Below are 22,037 nucleotides of genomic sequence, written 5' to 3' on the forward strand. Positions count from 1 at the left end.
AGTTCCATCCACGTTGCTACAAAAGGCCGTATTTCATTCTTTCTCATTGCCACGTAGTATTCCATTGTGTATATAAACCACAATTTCTTTATCCATTCATCAGTTGATGGACATTTAGGCTCTTTCCGTAATTTGGCTATTGTTGAGAGTGCTGCTATAAACTTAATATATTTTTTTTTAACATTTATTCGTTTTTGAGAGACAGAGAGCATGAGCAGGGGAGGGGCAGAGAGAGAGGGAGACATAGAAGCAGGCTCCAGGCTCTGCGCTGTCAGCACAGAGCCAGATGTGGGGCTCAAACTCACAGACCGCGAGATCATGACCTGTGCTGAAGTTGGAAGCTTAACCTGAGACTGAGCCATCTAGGTGCCCCTAGAGTCTCTGTATTAATATGTCTAGGTGACTGTGCCCTAGACACCCTACTCTATGCTTCTCAGTGCTTCATGAAAGAAAGAGATGCTTGTATCACTCAGTTGTAGAAAATAATAATTACATTGAAAAAGGTTCTTGAGGAAACTTTTCCAACCCACCCTTCTAGGTGGAATAACCATTCAATTGTGCCTTCAGAGAACCATGTACACACTTTGCTCATCCTCCAGCATTTACTTGAACTGCCTTATTGAACTCCTATTTGTTTGTGTTTGCTTTCCTGATGGATAATAAACTCCTTGAAGGTTGGCGTTGTGTCTAGTTCATCTTTGATTTTCAGTACTCAGAGGGTATTGTGGATGGCCTAAGTGTTTCTTTTCTCAGACTGAAATGTTGATTTGTTAATTTTGTTAGGACGAAGAATCTTCCCATTGCTTAGAAGACTTAAAAATTGATCTACATTGTACATAATAGTTTAAAAGATGTTTTATGTGAGTTCCCTCCTTATGGGACACATCCAAACATAACACTTGGTTATTTATATTCATGTATAGTATATAATCTATTGCATGCACATTTTATTACATTTTATGGAAGATGTATTTCCTGGAGATGTATTTTAAATACCAACAGAACTCTCAGTACTGTGAAGTATATGAGTTGTTAAATGCAATAAAGCATAATAATCCAGGAATCTGCTGTTTCCTGTTGCCCTGCAGGGACCCTAGAGGTTGAAAGCTTTTTATTGGAAAAGTGATCTTTATGTTATTAAGGTAAACTGAAGTATTAAGTAACACTGCACTGATAGAGACTTTTGTCCACCAGGCTTGCTTTACTCAGAAGGCAAGTGCTTTTTTTCAAAGTTAAAACAGATTTATTTTTCATATTTATAGATGAAGGACGTAACGATTTAGTAATTTCTACTTAAGAGGAAAGAAATAAGATGAAATGTCACTATCCAAAAGTAGCCATTACTGAATTTGTTATGTATAGTTCTACAAATGTATACACATATATATGTGTATGTTATACATATGCATGTTTACATGCTCACACCCATCCATCCATAGTTTAGAAAATGAGGTTGTACAACAGGTACTGAGTTTCTGTCTGCTTTCTTTTTAAACTTAACAATGTCAGTGATTCTGTCACTTTTTTTTTTTTTTTCAAACTGTGAGACATTCTTTACTCAGAAGAATCCTAAAGCCTTTCTCTAAAATCATAGGGGAATAAAACATTCTACCTAAGTAAGGGGTTCCTTTCTGAACTTTCCAAAAATTTTTAATGAAAAAAATGTCAAAAATGTGGCAAACAAAAAGTGGTTCTAAGATTTTGGGTTTTATTCACCTGTGTGGGGAAAAGAGCGCAGGACCGTTTTAGCAAGTTACGGCAGTAATAACATCATATAAGATGTCTCAGTGTCTACTCTCCCCTTCATTTCATAAAGAAGACCGATTCCAACACCATACATATGGGAAGGATAGAACCTTAGAATTCCAGACAGTCATCAAGACTACACAGGGGCTCCGATCAGCTCTGAGGAACCACTGCGGTTGTACTTAGCTACTGTGCGCTATGCAGGACGCACATGCATGATGTGGTATAGGGGGCCAAATGATGGGACTTGGTCCAGGAGGAAAAAAGCCTCTGGACTTAGTGGGACTGAGGGGTCCCTGTTGCCTTCGGTGAGCCTCTCTCTTCCTCCCCTTCCTCTCTTTCCTCTTGTACTGGCTTTCTCAGCTTTCCATCTGCTCCTGTCCATCCATGTTGCTGCTTCTCCTTCTGTTGCTTTTCATATTTGCCTCTCCTGTCTTCCCTCCCTCCCCTTTTTCTGCTTTTTCTTATTCTCAAAGTTTTCCCTGCAGAGAAAAGCTGATCTTTTAAGACAATTCTGCCTACCTATGTAGTCAAGTAATGACTACAGTTTACCTATGTAGTGAAGTAATCAAAGGCATTTATTAAGCTGTTTGTTGAACACACTTATCACCATGTCTCTTTAGGCAACAGTGATGCAAAGAAAGCCGGAGTCTCCACCCTGAGGAGTTCCCCGTACAGTGGTGGTTGCTTTGGGTCTCTAGCACGTTTGGACAGCTGTCCTTCCTCCTCCCTGTTACTTAGGTCAAATATTGTTCCCTGTGTACTAATTGAATTCTTACAGTAGATTACAGATCTCTTTGGGTCAGTGTGTTTTTTTTCTCCCCTCTGACATCTGTTGACTGTGGAGCAGTGTCTTGTACAGAGTAAACTTCTTTTCCTGTCTATTTCTGGGAATGGGCTCTTTGACGACCTGATCGATGTTTGGAGTCCAACACTTCAAACCCACAAATGGCTTAAATTATGGACCAAGTTGTAAATGCATCCAGTTTCATCTCTAATACATAAAAAACAGTGGAGTATAGGTTTGGAAAGGTGTTCTAAACAGAATCTGACATTCCTATAGACATTAGAGATTGTATCCCTGGCTAATAATTGAATGCCAGTCTTTTTAAAAATAGGAGGATTACAAGCACCATGTAGAAAATACCTTCTTCCACACTCCTCTTTCCTTCATTCTAGTATCTTAGGCTTGGATTATGGTTAGGTTTCTTGTGGTAGATTTTGTGTTGAGGAATCAAAGGATTTTATACTAAATAGAGATTATAGGGTAGCTAATTGTGAGTAATCAGCTTAAAGTTTTAAATAATTTTTTTTTCATTGACTAAGGTTGAACAATAAAAGTAGTATACTAAATAAAGAGCCTATATCTGACATTTTAGATATCAAATTGGTAATATTGGCTGCTATGCAATTTGATGAATGAGGAAAATAGTGATCCCAATGATGTTGGAAGATGGATAGTTATAGATTGGGGATGGTATTGGGGGCAACCTGGCTTGTCTTTTTCGAAAGGGTCAGTTCTTAAGGACTTGCTCAAGTAAATTCTGAGTCTAAGTGGAGAGCTTTATCAATTGATTTCTTTTTAATACTTGATTTATGTCCAGAGTGTTCTACCAAATGTAGGTTGCCTACTAATATTTTACAGAAATGGCGCTGTGGTTCTGCAGCTCTCTGGCTTCGCCAGATTGAACACTATGTGTCTGCATTGTTTTGGTGGAATCAGTTTTGCATATCTATGGCCATTGTGTGTGGGGGGAGTATGTTGCACCCCCTCTGGTAGGGAGAGTCACTTTATACGTGGAGTCCTAGGTAAAAGTGGATCCCCATTGGGGCAGGTGCTTAACATTTTTTGTCTCACCTCACTAAATACCCATCTATTCAACGGCAGTTTCCTGGTGTTACTGTTAATTGCTTCATTGATAAATTGTTATGAGCTTGACATGCACAGTAACAATAAAGCATTTTTTTTTTAATTTTTTTTCAACGTTTTTTATTTATTTTTGGGACAGAGAGAGACAGAGCATGAACGGGGGAGGGGCAGAGAGAGAGGGAGACACAGAATCGGAAACAGGCTCCAGGCTCCGAGCCATCAGCCCAGAGCCTGACGCGGGGCTCGAACTCACAGACCGCGAGATCGTGACCTGGCTGAAGTCGGACGCTTAACCGACTGCGCCACCCAGGCGCCCCAACAATAAAGCATTTTTGTATTTGTGTGATTCATGTTGACTAGATTTAAATTGTAACAGTTATGCAAAAGTGTGCAAAATCCACATGTAACTGATTTTTGAGGAAGGAGAACACATGATCAGGGTAAGATTACTAATCAAATATAAATAATTATAAAAGATTATTTTTATTATAAATCTTTCAAAAGTGCTCAGAAATCAGTGAAGGAGCTAGTCACTTAAAATTTCCTTCTCTGTGTCATAGAATGTCAAAAAGCATGATGTGGTAGGTAGAGTAGTAACTATGAAGCATAGGCTTCAGTTTGAATCCCTCTTCCTCCACTTATTGGCTATATGACCTCTGGCAAGAGTTGAACCTTTCTTTGCCTCTGTTTCTTCCTCTCTAATGTGGGATAGCTTCCTCAGGGACCTCTGTGAGTGAGTGTGTGTGTGTGTGTGTGTGTGTGTGTGTGTGTGTATGCACACTCTTGTGCTTAGAATAGTGCCTAACACACAGGCCTGTATAAATGTTAGTTCTACTAAATACTGTTATTCAAATTCTTGTGTTATTTTTACACAGACAAGTGATGTGAAGGAACACTTTTATAAGTACAATATAAATAGAATCTAGATGTCCACGATGGTTTCCTTCACCTTTGAGGAAATCAGGTTGACTTTAGCTCCCTTCTTTTGTCCTATAGGTAAGAGCCCAATGCTTCTGTAAGAAGTCTCTGAAGCCTTGAAGCTTATATTCTTACAGTCCTGGTGGCCCCTGGTTCCAGCTCCTGCTTCCCTAATTCTTTTGTTCTCCACATCTCAAACTGCCAGAGGCAATCAGTCCCTTCCTCTTGGTTTCTCCTTGCTCTCCCAGCCCCTCACAGTAGGTACTTGGGTTGGTGGTAGCAGACTTTATGGGAAGTTTGGGCCACAGAAGGTACAGGGGCTTGAATCATTGGTAAATAATTGGCAACACCTTTTATATTAAGCATAATATCTAATGAGCTAGAAGGCAGAGTTGGCGCATGATAAAGGAATTCTGAGCATGTGGTGGGCTGGGCAGTTTCAGGCAACCAGAACACCAGAGGTAGCAGTTTATTCCCTTTGCCAATGGGCATACTCAGTGGAGAAAATGTTTGATAATTGCATTAAGTTGTGAGCAAATTGAAACTTAAGATGTCTTGGGGTGCCTGGGTGGCTCAGTCGGTTGAGCGTCTGACTTCGGCTCAGGTCATGATCTCACGGTCCGTGGGTTCGAGCCCCGCGTCGGGCTCTGTGCTGACAGCTCAGAGCCTGGAGCCTGCTTCAGATTCTGTGTCTCCCTCTCTCTCTGACCCTCCCTTGTTCATGCTCTGTCTCTCTCTGTCTCAAAAATAAACATTAAAAAAAAAAAAAAAAAGAAACTTAAGATGTCTTTCAGCCATTGTTTTATCGCTTACAGGTAAAACACTGTAGTATTTGACATCTACCATTAAAAATATATGAATTACTACAAAAGCATTTATTGTCTTTAATTTTTAATTATGTAGGGTAATAAAACCAGATCCCTTCCCCCACCCAATCTCTTTCTCTCTTGGTCCCCCCCAACTCCATTTTTTGTGGGTTACCTGGCAAGATTTAGGAATAATTTAATTTTTCTGGACACTTAATTTATCATAATGACATTTCTTGTGTAATGAGATTTTGTATCACTTATTAATGAGATCTTGGCTGATTTTAATTGGGGTGTTTCAGAACTTCTACTGAAATTGCAGTTAGGAAAAAAAAATCTAAGACCTGTCTCTTAATAAATTGGTGCCTTCCATTTTTTCTCCTACATTTTCTTGAGTACTAAGAGTTGCATTTTTTGCCTAGTTTTTCAAATTCACTCTGTGTAGTGAGAGCTACTGTGATTTTTTTTTTTCCCCTCAAAGTTGTCTTTGTGTGGAAGTTTAAAGGAATAAGATTTAATGTGCCATTACTTGAAATACGGGCTTTAGTGAAGATTCTAGCCTGAAATGCTAAGGAACGTCCATTTAAGATTAATTATGGAAAATGATTTGACTGTTTATAAGAATGCTTTTGAAGGAGGGGCATTGGCAGTCATTAGATTGTTGCGGCCCAAATCGGCATTCTGCGTGCGCCTTGGGTGACTCTACTTACTTACCTTCACTTATTGGCAGACTTTATTTGCTTGTGATGTGCTGTTCTTGCATGGAGATGGCTTTGACCTTCATCTCACGCCGAAGTTGTGTTATATTGTGATCCTGTGGGAACACTAATGAATGTAGCAGCCTACTTAGAAAAAAGTTGGATACAATGAGTAAGAACAATGCCATATTTGGTGCTTAATCTTTTTTATTTTGAGAGAAAGCATGCATGTGCATCTGCAAGGGAGGGGCAGAGAGGGGGAGAGAGAGAATCCCAAGCAGGTTCCATGCTGTCAGCACAGAGCCCCACTTGGTGAGGCCTTGCTTCATCTCACCAACTGTGAGATCATGACTTGAGCAGAAATTAAGAATAGGAGGCTTAACTGACTGAGCCACCCAGGTGCCCCCTGGGGCTTGATCTTTTAAAAATAGGTTCCAGGTAACCTTGCTCAAAAGAACACGTGGATTCTACAAAAGTAGATTTCATTTAAGCAAGCTCTTTTTTACCCTGTGATTTTTATTATAAAGAGGGAGATGAATAGTCTCAGGAATATGATTTCCTAGACCTATAGAAATCAAATGTTAAAAAGTAGCAAATATTTAACATTTAGTCTAGCAAAGTATTACCTGAAAATCATGTGAAATATTCTTATAGAATCTTGATGACAAAATAAGTCCCAGGATGAAATTATGGTGCCAAAATGAAAATGTTTAGTGATAGATAAATCACATGTCTGCAGAGTCAGTTATGCTGAGTATTTTCTTTGTAGAAACTTCTACTGAGCTTTGGCAACTTTGACCAAGGTTTTTACTATAAATGCGTTTTTTATTGTTGCACTTCCTGGTTTTGGTTGAAATATTTTAGTTGTTTCCATATAGAATCATCTAGAAGATCTTTTATATTAGCCAAGGTCTAGAGGCCAGATAGTACTTAGCCTAATCCTAGACCCCATATAGGCTGGTATCTGGGAAAGTGACCAATAAACCTAAGACTGAAATACTAATGCTGACATTTAAAATGGGTATAGGACAAAAAAGAGATGGAAATTATGTTACGTGATGGAAGTGTTGGGTGATGTCATTATGGTAATTGCTTTGCAATGTGTTCATATATCAAATCAATATATTATACATCTTAAACTTATACAATGCTATGTGTTAAAATATCTGAGTGAAGCTGGCAAGAAGAATAAAACAGGTGTAGCAATGGGGAAACATCTAGGATAAGAAAAGGTTATCTTCTCCAGACTTGAGTATAGAATATAATATGAGGAAACCTAATAATTGCAATTCAGGAGAAAACATTTACTCACAAAATAATTTCATAGAATTTCTGTAATTTTTTGTTTATTTTTAAATTTTTGACAGAGAGAGAGCGTGAGTGGGGGAGGGGCAGAGAGAGAGGGAGACACAGAAGCTGAAACAGGCTCCAGGCTCTGAGCTGTCAGCACAGAGCCTGACACGGGACTTAAACTCACAAACCAAACTGAAAGATCATGACCTGAGCCGAAGTTGGATGCCGGACTGGGCATCCCAATTTTTTTTTTTTTTTTTTTTTTTTAATGAAAGGAACACTACCAATAATTGCAGAAGGTAAAGGGCTTACAGAGCATCTATATTAAATCAGGACAGTGGTCTTCCTATGGAAAGGCTAAGTAACGAGAACTACATTTGCAAATTAGTTAAAATCATATAGCACAGCATTTAATCGGTATTAGATAAACAAAATTAAAGACCCTGATGAATGTGCACCTGGGTGGCTCAGTCTGTTAAGCATCTGGATCAGGTCATGTTCTCATGGTTTGTGAGATTGAGAGCCCTATGTTCAAGGCTCTAGGCTGACAGTGCAGAGCCTGCTTAGGATTCTCCCTCTCTGCCCCTCCCTTGGCCATGTGCTTTCTCTCTCTCTCTCTCTCTCTCTCTCTCTCTTTCTCTCTCTCTCTCTCTCTCTCTCTCTCTCTCTCTCTCGCTCAAATAAATAAACTTAAAACCCTCACAAAAACCTCCACACCTGCCTTACAGACTAGAGTGGCAATAGATAAATATTGCTGAAGAACTAGCCTGTAATTGTATGTGTAGCAACAAGATAATGGTTTAAGAAATCTTGTGTTGAACTAAGAGGGTCTTCAATTTTTGGTGGAGATATGGCTTAGATGGGTGCAGATTTGGAGACTTCAGGTCTAAAGACATTAGATTTAGGGATTGCCTTTGTATTTTTCTTTGACTATCAAAATACCAATGACACTTTTCACAGAACTAGAACAAGTAATACTAAGATTTGTGTGGAACCATAAAGACCCCTAATAGTTAAAGCAATCCTGAGAAAGAAAAACAAAGCTTGGAAGTATTAGAATTTCAGATTTCAAGATATTCTACAAAGCCGTAATAATCAAACATTATGCTACTGGCACAAGAATAGGCACATAGATCAATGGAACAGAATAAAAAACCCAGAAATGAACCCATGCTTATATGGTCAATTTATGACAAAGAAGGATATACAATGGGGAAAAGACCTTCTCTTCAACAATGGTGCTGGAGAAACTTGGCTACTTTTACACCATATACAAAAATAAACTCAAAATGGGTTAAAGACCTAAATGAGACCTGAAATCATAAAAATCCTAGAAGAGAACATAGGTGGTAAGTTTGACATTGGCTGTAGCTGCATTTTTCTAGATATATCTCTTAAGGCAAGAGAAACAAAAACTATTGGGATTACATCAAAATAAAAAGCATATGTCCAGCTGAGGAAACCATCAACCTACTGAATGGGAGAGAATATTCACACATGACATATCCAATAAGAGCTTAATATCCAAAATATATAAAGAACTTATACAACCCAATACCAAAAAACCCACAAACAGTCCAATTAAAAAATGGGTACAGGACCCGAATAGACATTTTTTCAAAGAAAACCTACAGATGGCCAACAGACACATGGAAAGACACTCAACATCACTAATCATCAGGGAAATGAAAATCAAAACCACAATGAGAGATCTCCTTATACCAGTAAGAATGGCTAGTATCAAACATACAAGAAACAATAGGTGTTGGCGAGGATGTGGAGAAAAAGGAATCCTTGTGCACTGTTGGTGGGAATGCAAATTAGTACAGCCACTGTGGAACATAGTATAGAGGTTTCTCAAAACATTAAACATAGAAATACAATATGATCCAGTAATTCCACTACTTGTTATTTATTCAGATAAAAGGAAAACACTAATTTGGAAAGATACATGGACCCCTATGTTTATTTCAACATTCTTCACAAGATATGGAAGCCATATCTTACGATAGCCAAGATACGGAAGCAAACTAAGTATCCTTTGATAGATGAGTGGATAAAGAAAATTCATACACACACAGTGGAATATCACTCAGCCATAAAAAAAAATGAAATCCTGTCGTTTGCAACAACATGGATGGATCTACAGGGTTTAACATTAAGTGAAATAAGGCTGAGAAAGACAAATAATATAGGATTTCACTAATGTGGAATCTACAACAAAACAAAAAGCAGAATCACTTGAAAATACAGAGAATTAACTGTTGGCAGAGGGGAGTGAGGGGGATGGACAAAATGGGTGAAGGAGTGGGAGACAGACTTCCAGTTATGAAATGAATAAAATACAGGATTAAAAAGTAGAGCATAGGGAATGCATTCAATGATATTGTAATAATGCTGTATGGTGACAGATGGTAGTTACACTTGTGGTGAAAATAGCATAACAAATAGAGAAGTTGAATCAGGGTGTCATACACCTGAAACAAATGTAACCCTGAATGTCAACTACATTTAAATTAAAAAAATTAAAGGATAAAACATTTAATTCATTGGAATTAAATTCACTGGGAGATATGACTCAAAGGGAAGACTCAAGGTATCCGCCTGTGGGAGTTGAGAGAACTTGGGTTAATACATCCATTTTTTTCTTTTTACATTTTTCTATTGTCACTAAAAACACTTAATGTGAGATTGAGTTCAAGACAGGTATGGTGACAATGTGGTAAGAGGTATTAGTGATTGGTTAGCATGTTTTCTTTTTTTTTCTATTAAAATTTTTTAAATTTTTAACTTTTTATTTTTTTAAATTTACATCCAAATTAATTAGCATACAGTGCAACGATGATTTCAGGAGTAGATTCCTTAGTGCCCCTTACCCATTTAGCCCATCCCCCCTCCCACAACCCCTCCCATAACCCTCAGTTTGTTCTCCATATTTATGAGTCTTTTCTGTTTTGTCCCCCTCCCTGTTTTAATATTATTTTTGTTTCCCTTCCCTTATGTTCATCTGTTTTGTCTCTTAAAGTCCTCATATGAGTGAAGTCATATGATTTTTGTCTTTCTCTGACTAATTTCACTTAGCATAATACCCTCCAGTTCCATCCACATAGTTGCAAATGGCAAGATTTCATTCTTTTTGATTGCTGAGTTATACTCCAGTGTGTGTGTGTGCGCGTGTGTGTATCACATTTTCTTTATCCATTCATCAATCGATGGACATTTGGGCTCTTTCCATACTTTGGCTATTGCTGATAGTGCTGCTATAAACATGGGGGTGCATGTGTCCCTTTGAAACAGCACACCTGTATCCCTTGGATAAATACCTAGTAGTGCAATTGCTGGGTTATAGGGTAGTTTTATTTTTAGTTTTTTGAGGAACCTCCATACTGTTTTCCAGAGTGGCTGCACCAGCTTGCATTCCCAAGTATATTTTCTAAACAGAGTGCAAATCTCCTGGGTATAAAGATGGCAGAGTTTATTGGAAGGCTAAGAAAAGGGTGGGGAAAAAGACCAAGGAGCATTTTCTGTACTCAATTAGGATATATTTCTACTTGGTTGAGTGTTTTCCAGAAGGAAATATTATATGGAAGTAGTGGTATTAACAAAAAGTTGTGTGCATGTGTATGTATATACACATACGGATAATATATATGATAAATATATAGCTCAGATACAAATCTGAGCTTTATTTCAGATCTTGTTAATACAGTGTTTTTAGTGCACATCTAGTCTACTCTTATTTAACTTGGAAAAAACTACAACTTCTTTTAACAAAGTAAATTGCAATATAGTGGGCAGAGCTAAAACCTGGATCATAAATCATAAGGAACTCAGGTAGTAAAATCAAAAGTAATAAGCATACTTTGCATAAAATTGGGGTGATACTGAATTGGAAGGAGTGTGGGTGCAAATAGAATAACAATTAGGTTAGAAATGTGGGTAGAAATAGAATGTAATTTGTTATAATAAACAATGATCTATAGGAGAATAATACTGTTCCAAATTTGTCCAGTCATTTCAAGTTTGTTCAAAATTACTCAGTGTGTAGAAGAAGCCTACTGGAAGGCACTAAGAGATAAAGTGAGGGATGTTCTCTTTTGTAGGTAAGGGAAGAAAGAGAGGAAGGTAGGTTGCATGGTCTAGAGCTAAATATTCTGAACTGAGTGGAAATTAAATCACTTTTCTGATATTTCTAGAGATGTTTTTCTCCAGAGTGTATCTTTTTTTAAAAAAAAATGTTTTTTATTTATTTTTGAGAGAGAGAGAGAGCATGAGTGAGGGGAGGGGCAGAGAGAGAGAGGAAGATACAGAATCCGAAGCCGGTTCCAGGCTCTGAGCTGTCAGCACAGAGCCCGATACACGGCTCGAACCCACAAGCCATGAGATCATGACCTGAGCTGGTTGCACGCTTAACCAACTGAGCCACCCAAGTGCCCTGCATCTATTTTTTTTTTTTAACGCATCTTTTTCCTGAAGTTGATATTACTCGGGGAAATGGGTTACACTTCATTTTAGTTGGTTTCCTTGAGGCAGACCCTGAGGTCTGCTTAAGCCTGCAGTTACGTGAAGTCTGGTCCTACTGCTGCTTTAGAGCCCATCATCACCTCACCCCATTAACCCCATGCTCAAGAATGCAGCATAACTTGGCAGAGAAGAGTGCTGGCAGGGGGATGTTTTGGCTGTACCACTTGTTAGCTACCTTGACCTTGGATTATTTACCGTATCTCCATTCCTTATGGATAGTGTAGAATAATACTGTCTTCCTCACAGAGTTATTACATGTATTTACTGAGATACTCTATGGAAAGTGCTTAGTGCCTTATGTGGGACATACACATTTATCACTTGCTATTGTTTGTAGAACCAGGCATTATTAGGAGGCATTGCCTTGATTTCTCAGAGAAATGAAGTCTGAGTTCCATTTGAGATCTGGCCCCTGCCTACTTTTCCAGCCTCATTCATCCTTTAGGCTCTCTTTACTGCACTGGCTGTGAAGGCCATGTGAACGACTGCATTTTCTCCAAAACGCTAGGTCTTTCCTTCTCACTATACCATTTATCATGACCTTTTGCTCCTTCTTGGATACTCAGTCCAGCCACTTACTTGGAGGAGTGAATCTCAACCTACCTCTTATTTTTTTTTTCAATATATGAAGTTTATTGTCAAATTGGTTTCCATACAACACCCAGTGCTCATCCCAAAAGGTTCCCTCCTCAATACCCATCACCCACCCTCCTCTCCCTCCCACCCCCCATCAACCCTCAGTTTGTTCTTAGTTTTTTAAGAGTCTCTTATGCTTTGGCTCTCTTCCACTCTAACCTCTTTTTTCCTTCCCCTCCCCCATGGGTTTCTGTTAAGTTTCTCAGGATCCACATAAGAGTGAAACCATATGGTATCTGTCTTTCTCTGTATGGCTTATTTCACTTAGCATAACACTCTCCAGTTCCATCCATGTTGCTACAAAGGGCCATATTTCATTCTTTCTCATTGCCATGTAGTACTCCATTGTGTATATAAACCACAATTTCTTTATCCATTCATCAGTTGATGGACATTTAGGCTCTTTCCATAATTTGGCTATTATTGAGAGTGCTGCTATAAACATTGGGGTACAAGTGCCCCTATGCATCAGTACTCCTGTATCCCTTGGGTAAATTCCTAGCAGTGCTATTGCTGGGTCATAGGGCAGGTCTATTTTTAATTTTTTGAGGAACCTCCACACTGTTTTCCAGAGTGGCTGCACCAATTTGCATTTCCCGTTTCTCCACATCCTCTCCAGCATCTATAGTCTCCTGATTTGTTCATTTTGGCCACTCTGACTGGCGTGAGGTGATATCTGAGTGTGTCAACCTACCTGTTTGATTAGATGGGAGTTCTTTCTTTGTGCTCCTACTAAACCTGGTGCTTGCCTCTCTACTTACTACACTGGGATCAAAATGCTCTCTCTGCTCCTTTGTATCCCCCCTTTATGAGACTCTCATCTCCTGGAGGGGAGGATCTCATCCCCCAGCTTACTGGCTTGGGGCAGTATCTGCCAGAATATCATAGTTGTGGAAGTCATGGACTTTGGAGCTTGCAGCCTGGGTTTGAAACCTTACTCTACCATTTACCAGCCATGTGACTTAGGGTCACTTATTTTACCTCTCTGTGCCTCAGTTGCCTTAGTAGATAGGAATTATAGTAATACCTACCCCATAGCATCAAGGGCAGATAAAATGAGAAAGAAGAGATTGAGTAAAGAAACGCTTTACTTTGTCTTCCATTCTTTACTTCCTTTCTGGATCTCCTGCTACTCAAGTCCTTCTCTGGCTGTACCATAGAGTGAGGTAGAAGGGAAGCATTCTGGCCACAGGGGGCTAAGCAGCAAAGGATGGAAGGGTGGGGACTCTTCAGGGGCATGTGAGGAGCTCTGTGGCTGCTTTCTCAGGTGGCTCTTTGTGGGGGGAGGGAAGTGCATGAGGCGGGGTTACTTTCTGTCAGACCTCCTTGTTTTCATTTGCATACAGCTCTTTTTCTTTTAGGTCAGACTTGAACACTAAGTTTCATTCTCATTATCCGGATTAACGGATTTGTAAGGCTTTTCTCTAAAAACAACACAGATTTGTGTCACTACAGGCTTTTTCCTCATTTTGAATGTTGTCTCTAATGGAGAATTAGCACAGCTCCCCTCCTTGTGGGGTAACACAGTCACAGGATTCTAATTCCTGCAGGAAGTGGCTTTTCTGGCTGTGTGCTATTCCAAGGATTTTCTGCCTTGGAAGGATGGTTCATTTCTCACCTAGATCAGGGCACATAAGACTGATTTTCAGCTCAATGATGGATTGCCTGAGCAGCTGCTACCACATTGTTGCCCTTCTGCCTATTACCACTACTTGCATTCTGCTGTGATTACTATCACTGCTGCTTTTGCTGAACTGTTAGTGCAACTGCTTACATTCTACTATGATTATTAACTGTCACTGCTACCATTACTAAACTGTTATTATTCCCACCAATTTCAAAATCCTGACTTTTAGCTACTGCATTCTGCTATCTTACTGGTCTTTGCAAAAAATAAATGCTTTTTTTCCTATACCTGTAATAGGGAACTTTGCAAGCAAGTTTTCTCTAGAATATAGACTGTACCATTTTTAGTGTGATTTGGGCTAGCTATGTTCCAGATCACAATATGTTGGGTGTTACCTTTTCTCCTTAAAGGCAATGGCGTGCATTGCCTTTATTAGCAAGTTAATGAATTTAGTAAAATAGATGTTTCAGGCCAATTTTGACCTCTGCATTTCCCAGGCATTCAGTTTTTTTAGTGCAAAGACCAGAAACACATAAAGGGAATTGAATGCTGTTGGCTAACCTTTTTTGTGTCCAAGGGTTAATGCTGAGGTTGACAGATAACCTTTGTAACTGCGGGTCTAAGTTCCTGCCAAAGGAGAGGGGTACAATGCTCTCTGTTATGAGGTCAAGGGCTGTTGAAAACAGCAGAGGGCTTGTGTGTGTCTATTATGATGACATCTGGCTAGAAATCATGAAAATCTGGTAGCAAGCTACTATTGAATATATACCAGAGGCTGGCAACCCAGAGTAGAGATGATGTTTAAGAATGTAACTGCTTGGGGCGCCTGGGTGGCGCAGTCGGTTAAGCGTCCGACTTCAGCCAGGTCACGATCTCGCGGTCCTTGAGTTCGAGCCCCGCATCAGGCTCTGGGCTGATGGCTCGGAGCCTGGAGCCTGTTTCCGATTCTGTGTCTCCCTCTCTCTCTGCCCCTCCCCCGTTCATGCTCTGTCTCTCTCTGTCCCAAAAATAAATAAAAAACGTTGAAAAAAAAATAAAAAAAAAAGAATGTAACTGCTTAATAATTTAAAATCTTTATTTTACTCCTAATTATTAACATTGCCAAATTCTAAAAAAGTTCTTGGGGTAATTCCCAAAAAAAATTACCTATTTATACACTAATAGGTAAGTAAGAGGATATAACGACAATTTAATGTAAAGTTTCACCATGAGTTCTTTGGCTACCAAGGGATGGTTGCTATTTTTTTTTTAAACCTAACCTGCCTCATCAATCATTTATTATTTATTAAAAACACTTGTCTGTTATAAAAGCTGTATGGATACATAGATGAAATAAATGTAATCTGCACTTTCAAATTACCTGTGGCAGTAGTTGGGAGAACAGATCTATTATAGCTGAGATGGTTATTATCACAGGTGTGAGCCACAGTGCTACAGAACAGGTAAGGATGCATGTGTTCTTAGAGGTTGGCCCTACATTTTGGAGCTTGATTACTTCCATAAAGTTACATATAACCCATAAAAGTTTTAATCATTGAAGAAAATGGAAAAAAAAACTTGTAAAGGTTATTAAATGGCTATGTTTTTGATTAATTAAATTTTTTTTAAATCTTTTGAAAATGCCATGTGACCTGGAGAGCAATTAACAAGGAAATATTGGCTTGTGGTTTACTGAAAATAGGGGAGTTTTTATTCAGTGATTTGGGCACAAGATGGGAGCTATGAAAACAACTCCCCTCCCTTTTTGGACTTCTTCCCTGCGTGTTCTTTAGGGTCTTCATTTATTTATAATAATAGGATCGATAAGAAAATTATTTGAAGGTACTCTGCAGTCCTGAACTGATGCTAAGTGCAGCATAATTATTTTATAATTATTCAGAAGGCATATACAGATGTGATTTCTTTATAGAGCAGTGGTGATGATGCCCCTTCTGGTGGGATCCACTGACTCAGAAGAAAAAAGGACAAAGTCCCCATAACATTTTTTTTTCATTTTTTTCCTTTTCTTCTGTTCTTTTCTTTCCAAAATATGTAGATTTTAGCTCTAATTTCTAATTTTAAAAGACCGATATAGAGGGAGAGAGAAGATATGGTTAAAGGGACAGAAATGCAAAAAATTCCAATAAGAGAGAAACTTGATTTATTACTACTTCCCTTCCATGCCCTCCTGCCTACTAGTTCTGCAAAGGATGATTGATGCTTTGGAAAGGGATGGAGTTAGTATGACAGGGGTACTAGGTGGATGTTGATAAAGTCTAAGATGAGTAGTGAGCTGAAATAAGTAGATAAAACTCTTCTTGTACATTGATGTTTGTAAACAGGCTTCATCAGAATCTCTACTGTGCCTTTCAGAACTGTCTATCAGCTCATTAATGGCCACCCAGAATTCAAATTATGGCAAACTCTCAAATTCAGTCTCTCCTTCAAATGGAATAATGAGTGTCCCATCAAGAATGAGACCCTGAGAACTACTTTGTTCATCAGGCGGCTTGGCTGCTGGTGAAAATTGCAGTAAGTCAGCAAGTGTACATGGCTGTGAAGCTATATTAGAAATCATCTTTCCCACAGATACTGTTTTTAGGTTGGGATTGAAATAGCTCATTTCACAATAAGCTGTGGAGGTTTTTCCTGTAATGTAGTGTCAGTTAACATAATGAGCCCATTTTTTTGCTAACAGTTTTAGAGAAGTAGATGCTTAGTTTTTCAAATAAAAAGGGGAAACGATCCTGCTTGTTTTCATATCATTGAGAAAGTCAAAATGGCTCTTATACCCTTAGAGAAAAAGGCAACAATACACCTTATAAAAGGAGTAGAGGGAAGAGAAAGATTGTCTCAGAGCTTTATAGTGAATTTTCGCAGTCTGACCTTTAAATGTTTTCTTTTTGGAGCATCAGTATTGCTAGCGTTGAAGTGGTCATGTCTTATGAAATATTACCTAATCTAGAGAGCTCTGTATAATTTTAGGATGTCTTAGACCTTGATGGTGTTAAAATTTCTTTAAAGGTTACCTGCATCTACTGAGTGCCTTTCTACCATTTTAATTCTTCAACTTGTAAAAAACAACAACAAAAACAAGCTGTGTTTCTGAAGGGGCAGAGAAGGTGATCATGGTGTTGAAGACTGGTGGCTGTGCTGTTAGAATATGTCACTTATCACCGGGTATGCCAGAGATGCTGCCTAGCTCCTCTGTCATTACTGGGTCTTTCCATATGTGAAGACAAGAGTTAATTGTCTGCATCTGTGGCTCCTTTTCACATGCCTTGTCCCCCAAGTGCTACGCTAACATTTTCGGTGAGTGTCTCCACTGAGTGTGTGCAGTGCCCAAGACAGAGCTATGGATACAATTCCTCGTTCTTCTCTTTTCTCTCCCACTCTCCCAACCCCACACATACTCAATCAATTACTGGGTATTTGCTTTCCATATTACTTCCTAGAGTTCTTTCCATTCTACCTTCTACCATCCTACTCCAGATCACCATAATCTTTTTGTTAAATTAAAATGGCAGCATCCTAACTGTCCTGTCTTGCCTACCTAATCCATCTCTAATAAAGAGAAAAGAAAACATTTGACTCTGTACACTGTAAAGGGAGCTAGTATAATACAATAGTTAAGGATGTGGGCTCTGTAGCAAGAATATCTGTTTGATTCATGACTCTATTACTTTGACAAATGCAGTTATATAAACTTGAGTAAACAAAGTATATATAAAAGAAAAAAAACCTCTTGATTGAGTTGTCATGAGGATTAAATGACATACATTAGTATAGAGCTTGGTACATAGTGAACACTCAGAGATTACCGTACTCATGAAATGCAAGCTGAGTGTTCTGCTCTTCTGTTAAAAACCCTTGAACCTCACCACGTTTTCTAGGATAAAGCCACATCCCTTTGGCATGCCTTGAAAACCTAGGCTCCCCTCTCTAGCCTCACTCTCACTGCTGCCCTCCAGAGAGTTGTGTCCATTCGCTACCACTTACCGTGCCCCCAGCAGTCCATGCCTTGTCTTGTGCTCATGCACATGCTGTGCCATTTATTTGGCACTCCCTTGTACCCCAAATCTGATGACTTCCTTTCTCCTTCGTGAACATCAACCATTCTTCCTGTTTTTGTGGCTCTCATCCTTCAGTTCTCTTTTCACCTGTCACTTATTCCAGAAAGCTGTCTCTGATACTCCAGGACTCCCAAAGAACCTTTGAATGCTTTCCTCATGGCAGTGGCCACATACCGTGTAATTGTGCATCCACTGGTCTGAATACTCTGGCTGACCAGGATAAGTCTTCTGCAGGCAGTTTGGGTCCTGCTTGCTTTTTTCTAGTACCTAGTCCTTAGAAGTTTCATTCCATTAACATGTGTTTAATAAGTAAAAAAAAAAAAAAAAAAAAAAAATCAGTATCCAGCTGGAAGTATGTTTTATGAAATTTTATGATGCCTTGTATATAATCTGTACCTCAGTAACATTTGTTAGGTGAGAAGATGATTTTTAGACTTGTGTGTATCTTTAATTTTGGTAACTATCTTGTGTGGATACATTTAATATTTTAAAAATCCTGAAGTTATTTAAAATTCTGATTTTTAAAATTTGAATCCTAAATTCTAAACACTCATAAAGTTATCTCATATAAATAAAATGATTTAACAAAGTTGTATAATTTTTTATCAAACATGGGGTTTGATTAGGAAATGAGATGTTTTTGTCCTTGTGTATCAAACCATCTCTGAAGGCAGAATGTTTTAAACTACTGCGGATGATACCAAGGACTATCAGATGGCTGCTAATCTGAAAGAATTTGTAAACTGGGGAGAAAAGCACTTATACTGAAATAATAGTGTTAAAACCCCAGTCACATCTCTAAGCATGAAACAAGGTCATGTGTTCATCAGTCATCTAAAATAAATTGAAATTTCATCTTAACAGAGTAAGATAAGGGCTGACTTATTAAATTTAACTCTGTTGTAAGTGATAGATTGCTTAAGCAAAGGGTAGAGTTATTGGTCTATTTGCTAAAATTGGCCCACATAATCTGGGAGCAGCCTGGTGCTCAGACTTTGGTTTCTAAATACCATTTACCATATAAGTGGAAATGGATTTGCTTGGAGAAATGGCTAACTCCAGAACTGGAGCAAAGAACATATGATGTAGATTTGGGGCAATTTGATATAAGAAAATGAAGAAAATGGTGTTCTTTTAAAAAGGACACTGGAACAAGTTTGAAGGAACCCCAAAATGGACAAACTTGGGACAATATGAACATCAGAAAAAAATGACTATTGATTATTATACAAGCAAAGAAGAGGGGTCTGGGAGGAAGGGCAGCAAAAGCTTTTTTTTTTTTTTTTTTTTGTAAGAATATCAGCTAATAATTAAGGAAGGAATGATGGAATTAGAAAAAAAAAACACTATTTTGCAGTCCCAAATGGAATAATCAAAGCAAGGGTTATTAGTGGATGGTAAATCATGGTGAAAAATTATTGGGAAATTGGACAGCTGAATAGTACCAAATTATCATTTGGTACTATTTTTATTGATATAAAAGGGGACATTTACCTTTACAATAGATGTGGCAGAAACCGTCTTAACCAAGCAATCAAACTTAGCATCAACAGTAATTGTTTAACTTTTTGTATCTTTAGAGGTTATGAAATAAGAAGTTCCCAGTATGAAGTATTTTTGCCAGAGCTGTTTAATTTGTATCTAGATTCAGCTTTTGGTTCACTGGAAATACACAACATGGAGGGACAGGTTTAATGATATCATGAGGAAGTAGTAAGACAAATCCAAAATGTGGGACATTCTATAAGACAACTCGTCTGGAATCTTCAAAAAGTCAATGTGTTAAAAATAGAGCAGGATATCTCAATTAAAAGATACTGCAAAAAATAAAACAACCAAATGCAACAGGTAAATTTTAATGAGATCCTAGACTGGAGTGGGGATAGCATAAAGAGACATAGTGTGGGCAGTTGAGGAAATTAGAATATGAAAAAGATATTAGATAATATAGAATTGTTAATTTACTTAGATGTGGTAATAGTATTGTAGGTATGTAGGAAAATTATCTTTATTCCTAGGAAATGCATGTTGAGTTATTTAGGAGTGAACTGCGATGTCTGTAACCTGCTTCAGCAGTATACGTTTTATAAGTAAATAAAGTGTTGGCATAGAAAAACATAGATATGGCAGTATGTTCCAGTTGAGTAGATGGAATGTTCATTGTACTATTTTTTCAACATTTCTTTTGGTTTGAAATTTTAAAGAATCGACTGGAAAAAGAACAAGTTCAGCATGATGAAAACAAAGCCCAAGTCTTGGGAATGTCAGGCAAGCTGTCAGTCCCAGGGCTTCTGCAATAGTGTTAAGGCCCACTTCTCCATCCTTCAACTTTGTTCCTGTGCCTGCATAGAGCTGAACACCCATGAACATGAGAAGTGTGATCCTAGTGTTATTAGCCAAACTTTGGATAGCTGTGAAAATCTCCAGATAAGATTAATAGAGGAGTTTGAGGGCAGAACCTTGTGTACTCATTTTCAGCATTTCCAGTGTCTGGAATGTTGTGGGCATTCAAAAACTGTTGACTGAAAAGATACCTACAGGGAAGACCACATTTGAAGATTGCCTAGAAAAGTGAGAGCATGCCAGTGACCTTTATCCAAATCCGCTAAATATTTGTGGAGTTTAATAGAACTGAACTAGTTAAGGGGCAAATAAGATTAAGGTTGGTTCCAGAAGTAAGGGAACCTACTTTTACATCTGTGTGTATTATGTATGCAATAATGACTACATTTTTTTTTTTTAAGTTTCAGAAACAATATTGCTTTTCTGAGTTACTAATGAAAACACTTGAGTGGAAGTCTACTGTAGTTTTTCCCACACAGGGGGACATCTGAGTTTGGTGAGAAATCTTCAGAGGTTGGCATGTGCAATTATGCTTCTCCTTGGTGAGCTATGAGTTGGGCACTTAATTATGTAAAAAATATTGTAAGAGAGCAGTTGCATAATCCCCAAGAGAGTAATTATTGTCTATCTTGGCAGAATGCAAGACTCTTTTAATCTGTAAATAAGCAATCCTATGTGGAAGAGCTACATGTAGAGTGATGCTGTGTTGTAAAGGTCTCTTATGAATTTTTTAAAGTGAAAGTGGAAGCTCCATATGCTGATTGGCCTCTGCCTTTGTGCTTCAAAGGGTTGATGATGCTTCCCCTGTGGTTTTAACCCCTCCTGAAATATTTAAGCCTCTGAGAAGGATTCCTGTAAATTGTCAAACTGCATCTGAGTTAAGCCTGTGAAAAGTCTGAATATTTCAAATACAGAGGAAGTAAAGTGTTCTTTCTGTAAAGTAAAAAAACCGATATGAAAAACAAAACAACAAAATAATACATTGACAGTGCTTAAAGATTGCTTGAATTAGCTAATGGGTTTCTCGCGTATTGGAGGATAGTAGTCTTATGAGCTGCAATGGCACACATAAAAATATTTTTAAAAAGTAAGTTGCTTTCAGTGTATGTGTGTACTTTGGTGGGTCTGAGTCTTTTGGATACTGAAAGTAAATTCTGGTTTTAAAATTGTTGACAGATCTGCCTTCTCTCTTGTTCTTCCTATTAGTGTTGATGAACTGTGCATGTTCTTTTCCAAAGTTGACTTTTCCAGTTGAGCAGCAGAGTCCCCACTCCCACCCCTTTGCCTACTCAAGGACCTCATTCTGGGTGACTCTCCTTCTCTCTTGCATGACCAACTTTTCCCTCTCTACCAAGTTATTCCCATCAAAATAAAAACATGTAACAGCTTCCATTGTTTTTAAAAAGCCCTATCCTTGACTTCTCTGACTACATCCTCAATGCTCTTTCCCCTTTGCAGCAAACTCAAGAGTCTATCTTCTATATTCTGTTTTCACTTCCTCTCTTCCCATTGTCTCTTAAACCT

At 38.3% G+C, this 22,037-nt stretch overlaps 1 protein-coding gene and 1 non-coding gene across 4 annotated transcripts in view; both read left to right on the top strand.

The window, feature by feature from the left end:
* Window positions 1-22,037, top strand: part of VAV3 (vav guanine nucleotide exchange factor 3) — a 358,747-nt gene that overhangs the window by 60,691 nt on the left and 276,019 nt on the right. The window lies entirely within an intron of this gene.
* TRNAR-UCG (transfer RNA arginine (anticodon UCG)) lies at window positions 5,097-5,181 on the top strand. Its single transcript has one exon. It is a non-coding gene; the product is annotated as a tRNA-Arg (tRNA).

The sequence above is a fragment of the Panthera uncia genome (genome assembly GCF_023721935.1).
Source record: "Panthera uncia isolate 11264 chromosome C1 unlocalized genomic scaffold, Puncia_PCG_1.0 HiC_scaffold_4, whole genome shotgun sequence".
Taxonomy (NCBI): domain Eukaryota; kingdom Metazoa; phylum Chordata; class Mammalia; order Carnivora; family Felidae; genus Panthera; species Panthera uncia.